The sequence below is a fragment of the Psammomys obesus genome, unplaced genomic scaffold (genome assembly GCF_907164565.1).
Source record: "Psammomys obesus unplaced genomic scaffold, mPsaObe1.curated_primary_1811, whole genome shotgun sequence".
Taxonomy (NCBI): domain Eukaryota; kingdom Metazoa; phylum Chordata; class Mammalia; order Rodentia; family Muridae; genus Psammomys; species Psammomys obesus.
In genome coordinates, this window is record NW_026596040.1 from 5,121,240 (window position 1) to 5,136,317 (window position 15,078).

Consider the following 15,078-nt stretch of genomic DNA (forward strand, 5'->3'; position numbering starts at 1 on the left):
CTCCACACAAACTAAAGCCATCACTACAGACTAACGTCTGGAAGACACACGCTGCCTCGGTGGTGGTGTTTGAGGGATGGGCTGTGCCATCTGGTCACTGGATTCAGCTCCCTAGCACATAGCCGAAAATCAGACACGACCACATCTCCAAGAAAGTACAGAGAGAAGCCTCCTTGAGTACCATCCCTAGAACACGAGCAGGTCTTGTTGACGGCTCTTCAGGCTGTTTCATTGGCATGGATCTCAATGCCTTTGTGTCTTGCAGCTTGAAGAGCGCTAATTTATAGTCTAACCTAGGGCACTATACCATATGAGGATCCTTCCTCACCTCCCTCTATCTCTCACTTGTGGTATGCTCTCCAGGCTTTTTTTTTTTTTTTTTTTTTTCAAAACAACTTCTGAACCCTGTGATTCAATAAGCTTTCAGCTGAAGCAACGTGCTGATTAGGCCTCTGCACTCCGGAGGAGAACGGGCAAGCCTAAGCTCCGCCCAGGTTTGTGTGCCTGTGGTATTGAGATATGCCTCACAGTCCAGAGAAATCACCCCTCTATTGCGGACAATTGGATGTGTTTTAGTGTTTTAGTCAGGAAACCACTGTCTAATGAAATGTGCAAGGCTTTTCTGTGCTCTTTAGAAAGTTTTCCATTCTAACTGTCGATGCTTATTCCTCTGAATCCATTAGAGTTAATATTTGTGTGTGATGGCCTGTAGCCATCATATTTCGATTCTGCACATGCCTAACCAGTTGTCCCAGAACTAATGAAAAGAATATTCATTTCTCCACTGAACTGTCTTGATACCCTTGCTGAAAAATCTATAAATGCAGGAGATTATTTCTGAGTCCTCAGATGGATTTTGATTTCCTGTGTCACTCCAGTCCAGGAGCACACAGCCTACACTGGGGTAGCTGTGGAGTGGGTTGTGAGACTAGAAAGGGTTAGCTCTTTTTGCTATTCAGGGTTGCTTTAGCTACTCTTCGTCTCTTGAATTTTCATTTGAATTAGAGACAATTTAAATCAATTTCTATCTTAAAGAGGCAGCTGAGAATTTATTAACGATTTCACTGATTCTCTTGATCATTTTTTGCCAGGATCAGTGTCTTAACAATACTGTTACTTTTAATCTATAAATATAGGATATTTTTCTATTTATTGAGGTCTTTAATGTTAGTGTTTTGGATAGATTTAATACTTGCTCTATTTTTGTTTAACATTGTAATTGAATTGCTTCAATTATATTCACTATTTGCAATATTCATATACTGTATCAAGATACTTTTATGAATTGATTTATAGCCTGCAACTTTTTAAGCTGGTTTATTTACTCTAATAATTTTTAGTATATGCTTTCGAAGTTTCTCACACAAGATTGCATCAACTATAGCAAAATTAATTTCATTTCTTCTTTTCTATTCTTTCTTTTCCCTGAGTGCCCAAGATATCTGGCACAATACTAAATAGAGATTGTAAGATCAAAAATTCCTTTTCTGTTTCTTATCTTAGGAGAAGAAATTAATATTTCCAGTATCAAGTGCGATGCTGTCTATGGGGTTTTCTAGATCCTTAGAGTTGTTAACTGATGAGAATGAGAAAGTTCTTTTACATGTGTTATTTGTTAAGGATTGTTTTATATCATAAAAGAATGAATTTTAGCAAGTATTTTCCCTTTGATTTTTGAATAATATCTATTTTGTTATAATTACTCATTTTAAAGAAGCAGTGGCAGCAAGTATATTGACTTTTAAGCAAAACGATGAAGGTAGTATAAGGATGAAATATAAAAACTACTAGGCTACAACATCGGTGTGACACTAGGAGACAAAGGAATAACATATGTAAGGTGCTTAGGGAATGTAATAAATGACCTTGAGATGAGGTCAGTAAGAATATGGAAAGATTAACAACAGGCTTAAGTTATGAATAGACATGTAAATAGACCAGGAAGAGGGTAGCATGCTAAATACAATAAATAAAAACATGGACTTAATGTGGTCCCTTATGCGTCTTACCCAAAATATATGAATTGTTTAATAGTATAAAAATAACCAATATACTTCATGATATTATGATTAAATAAAGAAATATAGTTTTTCTTAATAGTTTATACAAAACCAACCATTAAATACAATTTGACTCAATATCCGTTCATAATAAAGTAAATATTTCAGGCCCTATTGCTGCTAAGCCTTCCAGGGCCAGATACTCTTGCTGGTAGCACAGTTCCTGAGAAAATTCTCATTGCTCAACAGAAGCCACAAATCCCACTGAAGGAGTAAGCACCCAGTGAGTGGCCTAAGCTGCCTGATGTCTATACCGTGAGTACTACGTCTTCCTAAACAGTTAAGTGTCTATGTTCTTCCAGAGCCCAAAGAAACACTGAATCTCTTCAAAGTTACCCTGGTATGTGCTCTGCCTTAAGACCGTGACCATGACCAAACAGCTACAGGGAAATTACTTTGTAACCACAAGGGACAAAAGCCAATAGAACAATAGACACCCCAATATATATCTTCAGAAGAAAACCACTTACTAAGAAGACCATTCCATCAACATTATAGAGATATTTGATCCACTAACTGCCCTAACTTCAACACAGGAGAATAAGAACAAAAACAAACAAACAACAAAACAAAACAAAACAACCAACCAACCAAACAAACAAACAAAAACAGAAAAGACAAGATAATAGGTCACTTACAAAGGAGCATAACTCTAGCAACAGGAATAAAAAGAACTAATATGGATGAAAGGCCTAAGGATGAATTTAAGAGTATGACTGCAAAGTGGGTGAAGAGACCCACCAACTAAGAGGTTGAAGTAGAGGGTTGAAGGTTTGGAGACAAGTTGGGCAACACAGGGAGACTCTGTCTCAGTGAAATATAAGATAACACAGAGAGTTAAATGAGGATAGAAAGCCGGTGCAGCATAGGAAAGAGAAATTTGCCAAAGTGTTAGAAAAAAAAAGAAAAAAGCCAACCATAAATCTTGAAAATGCAGAGCTTCTTAAGTCAAATAAAATTAAAAATGAAAGCATCCTTGATCAAATAGAAGAAAGAATATTTGAACCTGAAGACAGGCCTTTTGAAATATACTAGTCAGCTAAAAGCAAAACAGCCAGAAAGGGGAAAGAGTGAAAAGGAAAGAAGAGTGCATTCAAGACCATTGGGGTACTGCTGAATAACAAATATCAGTGCAAGTGATAACAAAAAAGTAAATGGTACAGAAAACCTAACCAATAAAATAAGAGTAGAAAACTTCCTAATAGTAGGAAAGATGTAGATATCTCAGGATTCCACAGACTTTACCAAGAAAGCTGTTCATGATGACATATGTTAAATCTCCTTAAAATAGAAGACAAAGGAAAACAACCCTAAAATCTACAAAGAACAATGATATATCATATTAGAATCTATCCCTCATTTGATTAACAGCAGATTTATCAGTACAAATCTTATGGACCAGAATGCAATTTGATCATGCATTCCAAGTCTGCGAACAAAATGGCAACTATAGAAGAAAGAAGAGTATAAAAACCTGTAATTTTTCTATATACCAGCAATGGATTTTGTGATTAATAAAACACGGAAACAATTCCATTCACAATAGCTTTAAAACGTAAAAATAAAACACTTAAAAGTAGGCAACCAAGGATATAAGAGAACTCTACACTGAAAATGACAAAACACTGACAAATGAAATTGAAGAAGACACCGGAGAATGGAAAGACGCCCCATGTTCCCTGATTAGTAGAAGTATTGTCAATAAAATGCCTGTGTTACTGAAAGCAACCGAATCAACAGGTTCAGTACAATCTCATGAAATTACCATGTCATTCCTTATAGAACTAGGAAAAAAAAAACCCTAAAATTCATGCAAAAGCACAAAAGATCCTTGAAACCAGAATAAGTAGCAGTGAGGAGGCTGCTAAGATTCAGCACAGAGCAACATTACACCAAACAGCATGGCTCAGGGCTCAAAGCAAACACGCAAGTCAATGGAACACAGCAGTGGTCCTAGGAACAAACCCATGTACTTAAGGTGTCCAGCTGAGTGTCTACAAAGGCACCAAAGACATACAGTATAAAAAAGACAGCTTTTAACAATGTGCTCACATTGCTGGATCATCACAGCAGAAGAGGAAGACCTGACTCCATCCATCCCTCACCCTGCACCAAAAATCAGTTTAGAATGGAACAAAGCCCTAGATGCAAAACCTGAAAGTATGAAAATATCAGGAAAAACATGAGGAACTCCAGATAGGCAATGAGACCCCCAATGGCAAATATGAGTACATGAATCAAAAAGTGTCTACACGGCAAAGAAAGCAATAAACAGAAGGGATAAGTACTCTACACAATGGAGAAAAACGCTTCCCCACTACTCATCTCATCCAGTGGTAATATCCATATTCTACAAGCAAGCTGAACAACTTGACTGAAAAAATAACCAGTTTAATTTTAGAATGGATCCAAATAGTCACTCCTCAAGGAAGATTTGCAAACAGCCAACAAATCCATGAATAAACAGAAAAGGAAGTTTCTGGTTTCTTTGGAAACTCAGTTGTGTCATACGAATAAGGTGTTTTTTTGTTTTGTTTTTTTTTTTGGTCCCAAGTGTATGTATGGATTTTGGTAATGTCCCTTCCCCCTGCCCCTGTAAGAATGCAACTTTGTCATCTGTAGCAAAGTGGGTAGAACTGTAGGGCATTAATGTTAAAGGAAATAAAGCCAGATTCAGAACAATAAGAAATGCATATTTTCTCTCCTGTATAGAAAGTAAAACAGCCAGCCTGAATAGTGATTTCTAGACATTGGGAAAGTTATCAGAGGACAGTAAGAAGAATGATAGTGGATTTGATCAGTGGGTGCTATCTGCATATATGTAAATAGCATACCAAGCTCCATTCATGTACAATATGTTGAAAAAGAATTAAAATATATTTGTCTTTTTGTTTGTTTGTTTGTTTGTTTGTTTGTTTGTTTTGAGACATGGTTTCTCTGTGTGTCCCTGGATGTAATGAAACTTGCTCTATAGACCAGGCTGGCCTTGAACTCATAGAGATCTCCCTGCCTCTGCCTCCTAAGTGCTGGGATTAAAGGTATCCACCACCACTGTGTAGCTATAAACACACACACACACACACACACACACACACACACACACACACACACATATTTCTAAGGAAAACCATGAATCTTCTCAAACAGCTAAATTTTAAACAAAATAAACAAAAACTGGGAACTTAATACAGTAAACATGAAAGTTCTCCTAGAGTCAATTTACATATGTCATAATACCCTAAACACTAGAGTGGGTTTTTTAATGCAATTAAAAAAAAAAAACCCAGTCTTAACAATGTATGCATAATCCAAAGGTCTAGTTATAAATTGGAAATTTTAAAAGTAAACCAAGTGTGGAGATTCTTATCAGCAATTATCAGATTTCATTAAAAGCTATAGCAATGAAGATGGCATGAGTAGATTTAAATAAGGTGAACAGCTAAAGAAAACAGGATGCTCAGCAGTAGCTTTGAACAGACTCAAGCCACAGTTAATCCTGGACGGCAAAGCAGGTCAGCAGGGGACAGAGCCTGCACCTGGAACCGGTTATGATGTGGGCCATGCTAACTAGAGCCTTCCTACCTAGGGATGACAAATTCAGTTCTTAGTGCGATAAAGATCTGAATACAAAAAGCATGACCTCAAAAGATGAAAAATAGGCAAGAAACTTGACTATGCTGAAGTGTTTATTAATAATAACAACAAAACCCATAAATACAAGTGGCTAAAAATTTAATGATATTTACCCTAAACAGCTGTTTGTCAAAAATACATAACATATTTAATATCAGTCGGAAATCAATATTTTGTAACAACAAAAGATTGTTATTTAAGTGTAGCATGTGTACATCTCATTCCCGGTATGGATTTGTAACACTGACAACGTTGGTAACAAAATTGAAGTAGATAAAGTATTGGTGTAAATTTAAAAAAAAAAAAAAACATAACTTCGAATTAATTTTGATAGTCATCATTAAAAATCACAGAGTAGAACCATTTCAGTCTTCGGTGACAGGTGACAATATTCATGGTTGTGGTGGGAGTAGTGAAAAACGGCATGTTTAAATGCCGATGGGTATCAGTTAGCACAAATCCTTGGGAGATAGCTTGACAGCACTGAGTTGGAGGCGATGCACACCACAGTAAGTTACCATTCCTCTTCTGGTCATAGAGAGCTTCTTGTCAACACTCAGAGCCTTCACAAGCAAGCCCTGGGCCTGCCATGTTTACAGAAGAGACTGCTGGACAGCCATAAACCTAACCGAAGCTGCAGGCATCGTCCTGGAGAACAGTCAGAGCAATGGAAAGAAAGCAAGTTACAGAAAATTGCGGAGATGTTATTCACATAAAATTCATTAACTGTGAAATAACACTGAAAATACCCAAGCTGCACAGTATGCAGGAAAGGCGGAGACAGCCGGTAAAAAGATGGACACCACGTTTATAGAGAAGGGAAGAGAGTCAACTGGACCGATAGTCTTAACTTGTACCTCCCATTTGTATCCTATTCTCAGATTATATATCAAAATATGGACTCATAACAATTAATAAAATGTAATGATAAAAATCTTTTATTGTCACAGAAAAATACTTGGAATGTAAGTGAACAGTAAAATATGTATAAACACATACGTTTGTATCACCCGTTAAAACCATCCACTTCACAAAAGAACATACATGGTACAGTTTTAACGGTGGTAAGCCATGAGTCTGGTATTAGTTTTTTTGGTTTGTGTTTGCATTCCGTTCCCCACACATGAGCATGATTAGCTCTTGACAAGGCTGTGGCATGAACTGACAGCTATTTCTTTTTTTTTTTAATTTAATTTTATTTTTTTCTTATCAGTTACATTTTATTAACTCTGTATCCCAGCCGTGTCCCGCTCCCTCATTCCCTCCCGACCCCACCCTCCCTCCCTCATCTCCACCCTGCCCCTTTCCAAGTCCACTGATAGTGGGGGACCTCCTCCCCATTCATCCGATCCTGTTTTATCAGGTATCTTCAGGACTGGCTGCAAAGCCCTCTCCTGTGGCCTAACAGGACTGCTCCTCCCTTGGGGTATGGGGAGGTCAAAGAGCCAGTCATTGAGTTCCTGTTAGAAATAGTCCTTGTTCCCCTCACTATGGGAAACCAATTTGTTACTGAGCTACCACAGGCTACATCTGAGTAGAGGTTCTAGGTTATATCCATACATGGTCCTTGGTTGAATGACAGTCTCTGAGAAGACCCTGTGCCCAGATATATTTGGTCCTTGTGGAGCTCCTATCCTTTCCCCATCATACTAACTCCCCTTCTTTCATGTGATTCCCTGTACTCCTGACAGCTATTTCTGAAGAGGGCCGTTGTAAGAAACAGGGACGATCCCTGTGAGTTGTCTTTAAGAAGCTAACAGAAAACCCGGGAGCTGCATATCTATCCACGGCTCTGTCTGATCTAGTTGAGCGTCTGACTTTTCAAATTTCAGTCCTCTGTGTGCTTCCAAACAGAAAACACGCCACATACGGCGTCACCTATTTAGCACCGCAGGCAGCAGGACGCTCGCTTGGGTTCTGATGCTTTCACAGGAGGTCAGGCCAACTCTGACTTGGTGACGGTGGATGGGACCTTAATGCTTAGCCAGGGTGTGAAACAGCTGTCCAAGCACAGCCTTCCTAACCCTGCTCTTATCACAACCAACAGCCCACTTTCTCTTTCAAGCCTGCCCGGGCCTGGGAACAGGGTGTGATCCGAAGGATTGGTGCGGAGAGGTTCATTCATCTCCTTGGTGCAGACACTTGGCCTCCTTGGCGCATCCAGCTCTGTGTGCGGTGCTTCTGTAGCTAGCTCTCCTGCCCAGCTTCTCAGAACACAGAAATAGCCAACATGTTTCCTGGAGGATCTAGTTCCATGCTCTCCCTTCCTGCGGGTGAGGGTGGGGGTGGGGAACTGTAGATCAGGTTATATTTAAAAAAAAAAAAAATCGGTTCTGGAGACAGGGGCCGCGTCTCTCTAATTGATTCCTCGCGAAGGTCTCAGGTGGAGTTAGTGACTGTCCTGTCAAGTCTACGGTGTGCGTAAGGCCCAGATCGCGATTGTTTATCTGTGTTCTCTACTGTTACACGAAATGGCTTACACTCGCCTCCGAAATTTCTGCTTCCCACCTGGCGTTACTGTCTTGTCTGCTTCCCCAACGCTTGAGCTCTCCGTACCCGCCTGCTCCTCCCCCCCCCCCACCGCGCCCCACACCCCCGCATCTCCCTTGTAACTCATCTATAGCTGTTATGGAGAGGCCTTTGGAGTTCTGAGTCTCTGAAAGTTCAAATAACCCGAGCAGGAAATCAAAGCCGTCTCATTTCAAGATCCGGGTGTTCAGCCCCAGACCACATTCGTTTTAACAGACGTATTTGTGCTGACTTATGGACAGCCACAGATACATTTCTCCTATGCTTCTGGGCCGACCAAGGCTCGTGCCATTTTCTACGTGAGACGCTGTAGAATGTGAGCATTGTGGTGACCCTTAAAACTCATCCAACCTCATCATCTCATCATACAAATGAAGATGGCTCACTGAGCGGAGGGATTTCCAAAGGTCAATGAGTCGCTAATGCAGGACTACCTAATAAACCAGGATTCGGCCTTTTCTCTACAGCACTGCTTGCTAGTTGGAGGATACTGTCCTGAATATCTGGGGGAAAGCTCTAAACGGTTTTAAACGAAAACCTCAAAACAACAATTATTCAAATGAAGGTGAAGACCTGGATTAGAATCAGGCCGCAGACACCTTCAGAAAACAAACCCGGGCTTTCCGGAGCAAACTCTGGCGCACACTGCCCCCTGGTGGTCAGGCGTAAAAGTGTCATCTCTCAGCCCCAGAAGCTGAAAATTAGAAAGGTGAAAAAGCCTTTGTTCAAGCGATGTCTCCAAAGCAGTATAGACTTAACCCCTACGCTGCCTTCACCAGGACCATGGTAACCTGGAGACGTACATGAGCTGTTCTCTTAGCTAAACTGCCGGTTAGTTCTCAGCTCTGGGATGCTGGAGAACTTATCCGATCTCTCTGTAACATTTATTTCCTCATCTGTAAAGCAGACATAGAACAATAGAACACCCCTTACAGCGTTGTGAAAAATCAAAGAAGAAAATATACATGAGAGTCCACAGTAAAGTGCTTGTAAGTAAGAGATCAATATAAAAGCTATTCATGTTGGGTTTTCTGTTTTTTTTTAAGATATTAATTTGGGGGGGGGGAATCAAGATGCTGGTGACCAGTGTGCGCCATATCTGAGGGGCAGAGTATCTGAAACTCCGAAATTGGTGAGTGAAGGGGCACCTGAATCCAGAACATTGATATTTAGGCCTCCTGGGCCAGAGGGGGCAGCCCGGGAGTGGAAACCATTTGGAACGGGCAGACTTCTCTGGGGACTGAGAGCAGTGAACACTCAATCCCCCTGCACTTCCCCTTGACAGGCCTCCCTCCTCCCTCCTCGGAGGAGGCAGCGGAGGCAGCCCACAGTACCCACGGCTCCTAGCACAGAGGTCAGTGCCCGCACCACTCCTAGCAGAGAACTCCCTGCTCCACATCTGAGACAGAGAAGCAGGCCTCCAGCTTGTGGCTGGCTGCTGGCTGTATGGGCCACCGAGTCTGCCTGGCCGACTAGTCCACTGCTCCCCAGGGCCTCCCAGAAGTCATCTCCCGCTGTAGCTGGACTCCTAGTGGACCACTATACCAGCCTCCAGGTTCTGAGACTGCAGCACCACTGAGCTGATGGATCTCCTACACTCACATTTACCTCAGCAGGCCCAAATTTGAGAGTAGAGAACAGGGGAACTCCTGTGCTTTCCATTTAGACCTGCTAGAGAGTGAGTGCACCTGCAAGTGAGTGCGTGTGGAGCCCCAGATCCAGGGTCCCTTTGCGCTACCAGCCACACCTGATCCCTCCCACCCACACTCCCACCGTGGGCAACACAGGGATTCTTGGGACAGCGTTCTCAACATTGAAGCCCCTGTTCTGTGGGTCTACCAGTCGAGTCCAAGCAAACAACTCCTGGAGCCCAGGCAGATCTGAATACCAGAAGGACAGTATGAGAGGCCTGTGTGCCACTGAGGTGTTCAGGGAATCTGAGCATGTGCATTGTGCCTGCGAACAGTGCCAGTGCCCGTACCTCTTCCTGTGCCTCTACCCCCACCCCACATTCCAGGCATCTGCACTCTCTAGCACCCTGTCTTTCAAGTCACACTTCCACACCCACGCTTGCTCGCCTGCACTTGTGCACCGTGCTTGCGAGCCTTACTCCCTTAGATACAGCTGAAGCACCAACGCACACTCTCAAATCAGTGGACCTCTCTCATCTTCCTAAAGAACACTCCAGACACCAGAGAAAGACAGACCCAGTCTGAAGTACAGACTCCAGGAGAAAACAATGAAGGTTATGGATAAGCAGATGGCCAGAGGTCGGTGTAAGAACACACCCAACAAAAATCAGGACATCATGGCTTCACCAGCAACCTCCAAAATCAATGAATATTTCAATTTATCAGAAACACAGGAAAATGATTTTAAAGCTATGCTTATCCAGTTATTAGAGGCACATAAAGAGGAAACGAACAAATTTCTCAAAGAAATAGCCACACAAATGGTGGCAAATAAAGAGGAAATGAACAAAGCTCTCAAAGAAATACAGCAGAACAAGTAGAGGCACAATTAGTGCATATAGAGAGGAAACAAACAAAAAAAAAATAAAAGTCATCATAGAAAAACAGGAACCCGCATTCAAACAGATGAAGGAAATGGTGCAAGGCAAGAAAACAGAATTAGAATTAATAAAGAAAACACAAACAGAGAAAACCCTGGAGCTGGAGAACTTAGAGAAAAGATCAGGAACTGCAAAGGTAAACATCATCAATAGAATATAAGAAATGGAAAAGAGAATCTCAGGTGCTGAAGATACACTTGCAGAAATTGATACTTCACTCAAGAAAAGAGTAAAATCAGAAAAGTCCCAAACACAAAATATCCAAGAAATCAAGGATACCATGAAAAGACAAAATCCAAGAATAATAGGAATAGATGAAAAAGAAGATTCCTGGCTCCAAGGTCCAGAAAATATTTTCAAGAAAATCATAGAAGAAAAGTCTCCCAACTTAAAGAAAGAGATGTCCATAAACATACAAGAGGCCTACAGAACACCAAATAGACTAGACCAGAAAAGAAACTCCTCATGTCACATCATAGTTAAAACACTAAATCTACAGAACAAAGAAAAGATATTAAAAGCAGCAAGGGGAAAAGGCCAAGTAACATATGAAGGTAGACCTATCAGAATCACACCAGACTTTTCATCAGAAACTATGAAAGCCAGAAGGGCCTGGGCAGATGTCACACAGACTTTAAGGGACTACAGATAACAACCCAGACTACTATACCCAACAAAGCTCTCAATCAACATAAATGGAGAAAACAAAATATTCCATGACAAAACTAAACTTATATAATATCTATGCATCAACCCAGCCCTAGAGAAGATACTAGAAGGAAAACTCCAACCCAACGAAAACAACTACACCCAAGAAAACATAGGACATAGATAACCTCACAATAAAAAATTAAAAGAAAACAAGCAATGAGACAAAGTAACACCACCAACTCCACAATAAAAGAAATGAACATTCATTGGTCACTATTACCTATCAAGATCAATGGACTCAACTCTCCAATAAAAAGACACAGACTAACAGAATGTTTGCAGAAACAGGATCTAACATTCTGGTACATCCAAGAAACACATCTCTGCAACAAAGATAAACACTGCCTCAGAGTAAAGGGGTGGGAAAATGTTTTCCAAACAAATGGACCCAGAAAACAAGCTGGGGTAGCTATCCTAATATCTAATAAAATAGACTTTCAACCAAAATTAATCAAAAAAGATGAGGAGGGACACTACATTCTAATCAAAGAAAAAATTCACCAGGAGGACATCACAATTCTGAAAATCTATGCCCCAAATACAAGAAATGAAACATTATTAAAGCTTAAATAATGTAAATGAAACATTATTAAAGCTTAAATTGCACATCAATTACAATACCTTAATAGTGGGAGACTTCAACACTCCACTCTCACCAAGGGACAGACCAACTAGACAAAAGCTAAACATGGAAATAAAGGCACTTACAGAGGCCATAAATCAAATGGACCCAATAGATTTCTACAGAACTTTTCACCCAAAATTCAAAAGAATATATCTTCTTTTCAATACCTCATGGAACCTTCTCCAAAATAGACCATATAGTTGGTCACAAAGCAAGCCTCAACAGATACAAGAAGATTGAAATAATCCCTTGTATCCTGTCTGGCCACCATGGACTAAAGCTGGACCTCAAAAACAACAAAATTAGCAAAAAGCCTACATACACGTGGAAACTGAACAACTTGCTACTCAATGACAGCTGGGTCAGGTCTTCCTAGAATTCAATGAAAATGAAGGTACAACATACACAAACTTATGGGACACAATGAAAGCAGTGTTCAGAGGAAAGTTCATAGCACTAAGTGCCTTCAAGAAGAAATTTGAAACATCTCATTTAAGCAACTGAATGGCTCACCTGAAAGCCCTAGAAAAAAAAAGAAGCAGACACACCCAAGAGGATTAGACAGCTGGAAATAATCAAACTCAGGACTGAAATCAATAAAATTAGAAAAAAAATGAAACAATTAAAAGAATCAATGAAACCAAAAGCTGGTTCTTTGAGAAAATCGACAAGATAGACAAGCCCTTAGCCAAACTAACTAAAAGGTAGAGAAAAACTATCCAAATGAGCATAATCAGAAACAAAAAGGGGAATATAACAATAGACACTGAGGAAATACAAACAATCATTAGGTCTTATAACAAAAGCGTATATGCCACAAAATTTGAAAATCTACAGGAAATGGACAATTTTTTGATAGATTCCATTTACCAAAATTAAACCAAGATCAGGTAAATGGACTGAATATTCCTATATCCCCCAAAGAAATAGAAGCAATCATAAAAAGTCTCTCTTCCAAAAAATGCCCAGGGACAGATTGTTTCATCACAGAATTTTACCAGACCTTCAAAGAAGAGCTAACTCTAATTCTCTTCAAACTATTCCACAAAACAGAAACAGAAGGAACATTACCAAACTCATTCTATGAAGCCACAGTCACCTTGATACCTAAACCACACAAAGACCCAACCAAAAAAAAAGAGAACTTCAGGCCTATCTTTCTTATGAACATTAATGCAAAAAACTCAACAAAATACTTACAAACCCGAATCCAAGAACACATCAAAGATATCATCCACCATGACCAAGTAGGCTTCCTCCCAGGCATGCAGGGGTGGTTCAATATATGGAAATCCATCAATGTAATCCACTATATAAACCAACTGAAGGAGAAAAAAACACATGATCATCTCTTTAGATGCCGAAAAATCATTTGACAAAATCCAACACTTCTTTAAAGTCTTGGATACTAGGGATACAAGGCACATACCTAAACATAGTAAAGACAATATACAGCAAGCCTATAGCCAACATCAAACTGAACAGAGAGAAACTTAAAGCAATCCCACTGAAATCAGGAACAAGGCAAGGCTGCCCACTCTCTCAGTGTCTCTTCATTATAGTATGTTGTCATTTGAATCCACATAGATCAGTCTGAGATAGTGTCACTCACGCCAGTTTCTGCAGACCCTTAGAGTGCATGGAGAAAATATTTTTTCATTTGTTTTTCTGGAAGCTTTCAAAACGCTTTAGTTATTCATTCATTTCTAGATTCCATGCACTAGCTCATGTTAATGTCTTTCCTCACATGGGCACATGGTGGCACTATATTAATTGTCACTGGTGAAGTGAAGCTGTGATCCAACTGTGTGGAGGCCAAATGCATGGCCTCAAACAAGGAGACCTTGGTGTTTCCTGGTAGAGAAAATCATCGTGGTCCACAGTGCAAAGAGCAGCTGGAATGGAAATCACATCTCTGTTGTGAGTGACAGTTTAATTTCTGTAAAATGGGACTTATTTCCTCCACTCAACTGTGATCATTTGTATTATGTTTGTATTCTTTGTTAAATTTACAGCCATATTTCGGTTTTATAGTTTCATATGGGTTGTAAAAATAAAAGCACACCAAGATTTATGTTTGCACTTTTAAGCAACACTACAATAAAAACGAAGTAAGGCTACATTAGGATTTCTTTTTTTTTTTTTTTCTGTCTAAAAACAATGTTTGTCTCAAGTGTGAGAATGCAGCATTATGCCATAGTGTTCCTCTGAGTCAGTGAATGTAATGGAAATGCTTATGTTTGGAGTTCTGAGGCTGCACCATACTTGAGACTGAGCCTCAACTTTAATACCTGTCAATTGTGTTACCTTGGTCAAGCCACCCCAATTCCCAAGGCTAAGTTTCATAACCTATTGAGTGGGAGAAATAGGGCTTCTGTGAAAAAAAGAAAAGACGGAGGAAGCATCCAGTACTTAGGGTGACAGGACTCGCTAGCACTAAGAGCAGACATAGAGCACATGAAGGCTGTCTGTGCACGGTGAACAAGTGGATCCATCTGTCCGTTGTTACAGGCCTTGTCTGCTGTGGCTCGGCACTGAGAACTTACAAGATGGAGATGATTTATTTCCTGTATAACAGAGCCTGTCATTCTTGAGATGGGAGGAGAAATTGCTGCGGCTTACAGGCAGCCTTTCAATTTCTTAGAACATGGTCCTTTATTTTAAAGAGTAGGCTTCGCAGATCTGGGATAGTGTCCAACCAGGCTATTAGATTGCTTTCCCAGAATTCACTTTTTATTTCCAGCTAAATGCATTATTGTCACGCCCGTCTTCTCCTTGCATATATTTGTAGACCAGAACAAAGGGAATCTACTACAGAGATTGCGTTATTTCACTAGGGATGTGGCATCCCATTGACTCATGGTTTGGCAAGTCACTTGGAATACTTTCTGAGGAAGAAAGAGATATATTTATGAGGAAGTATATGGTTCTCAAATACCATGAATACT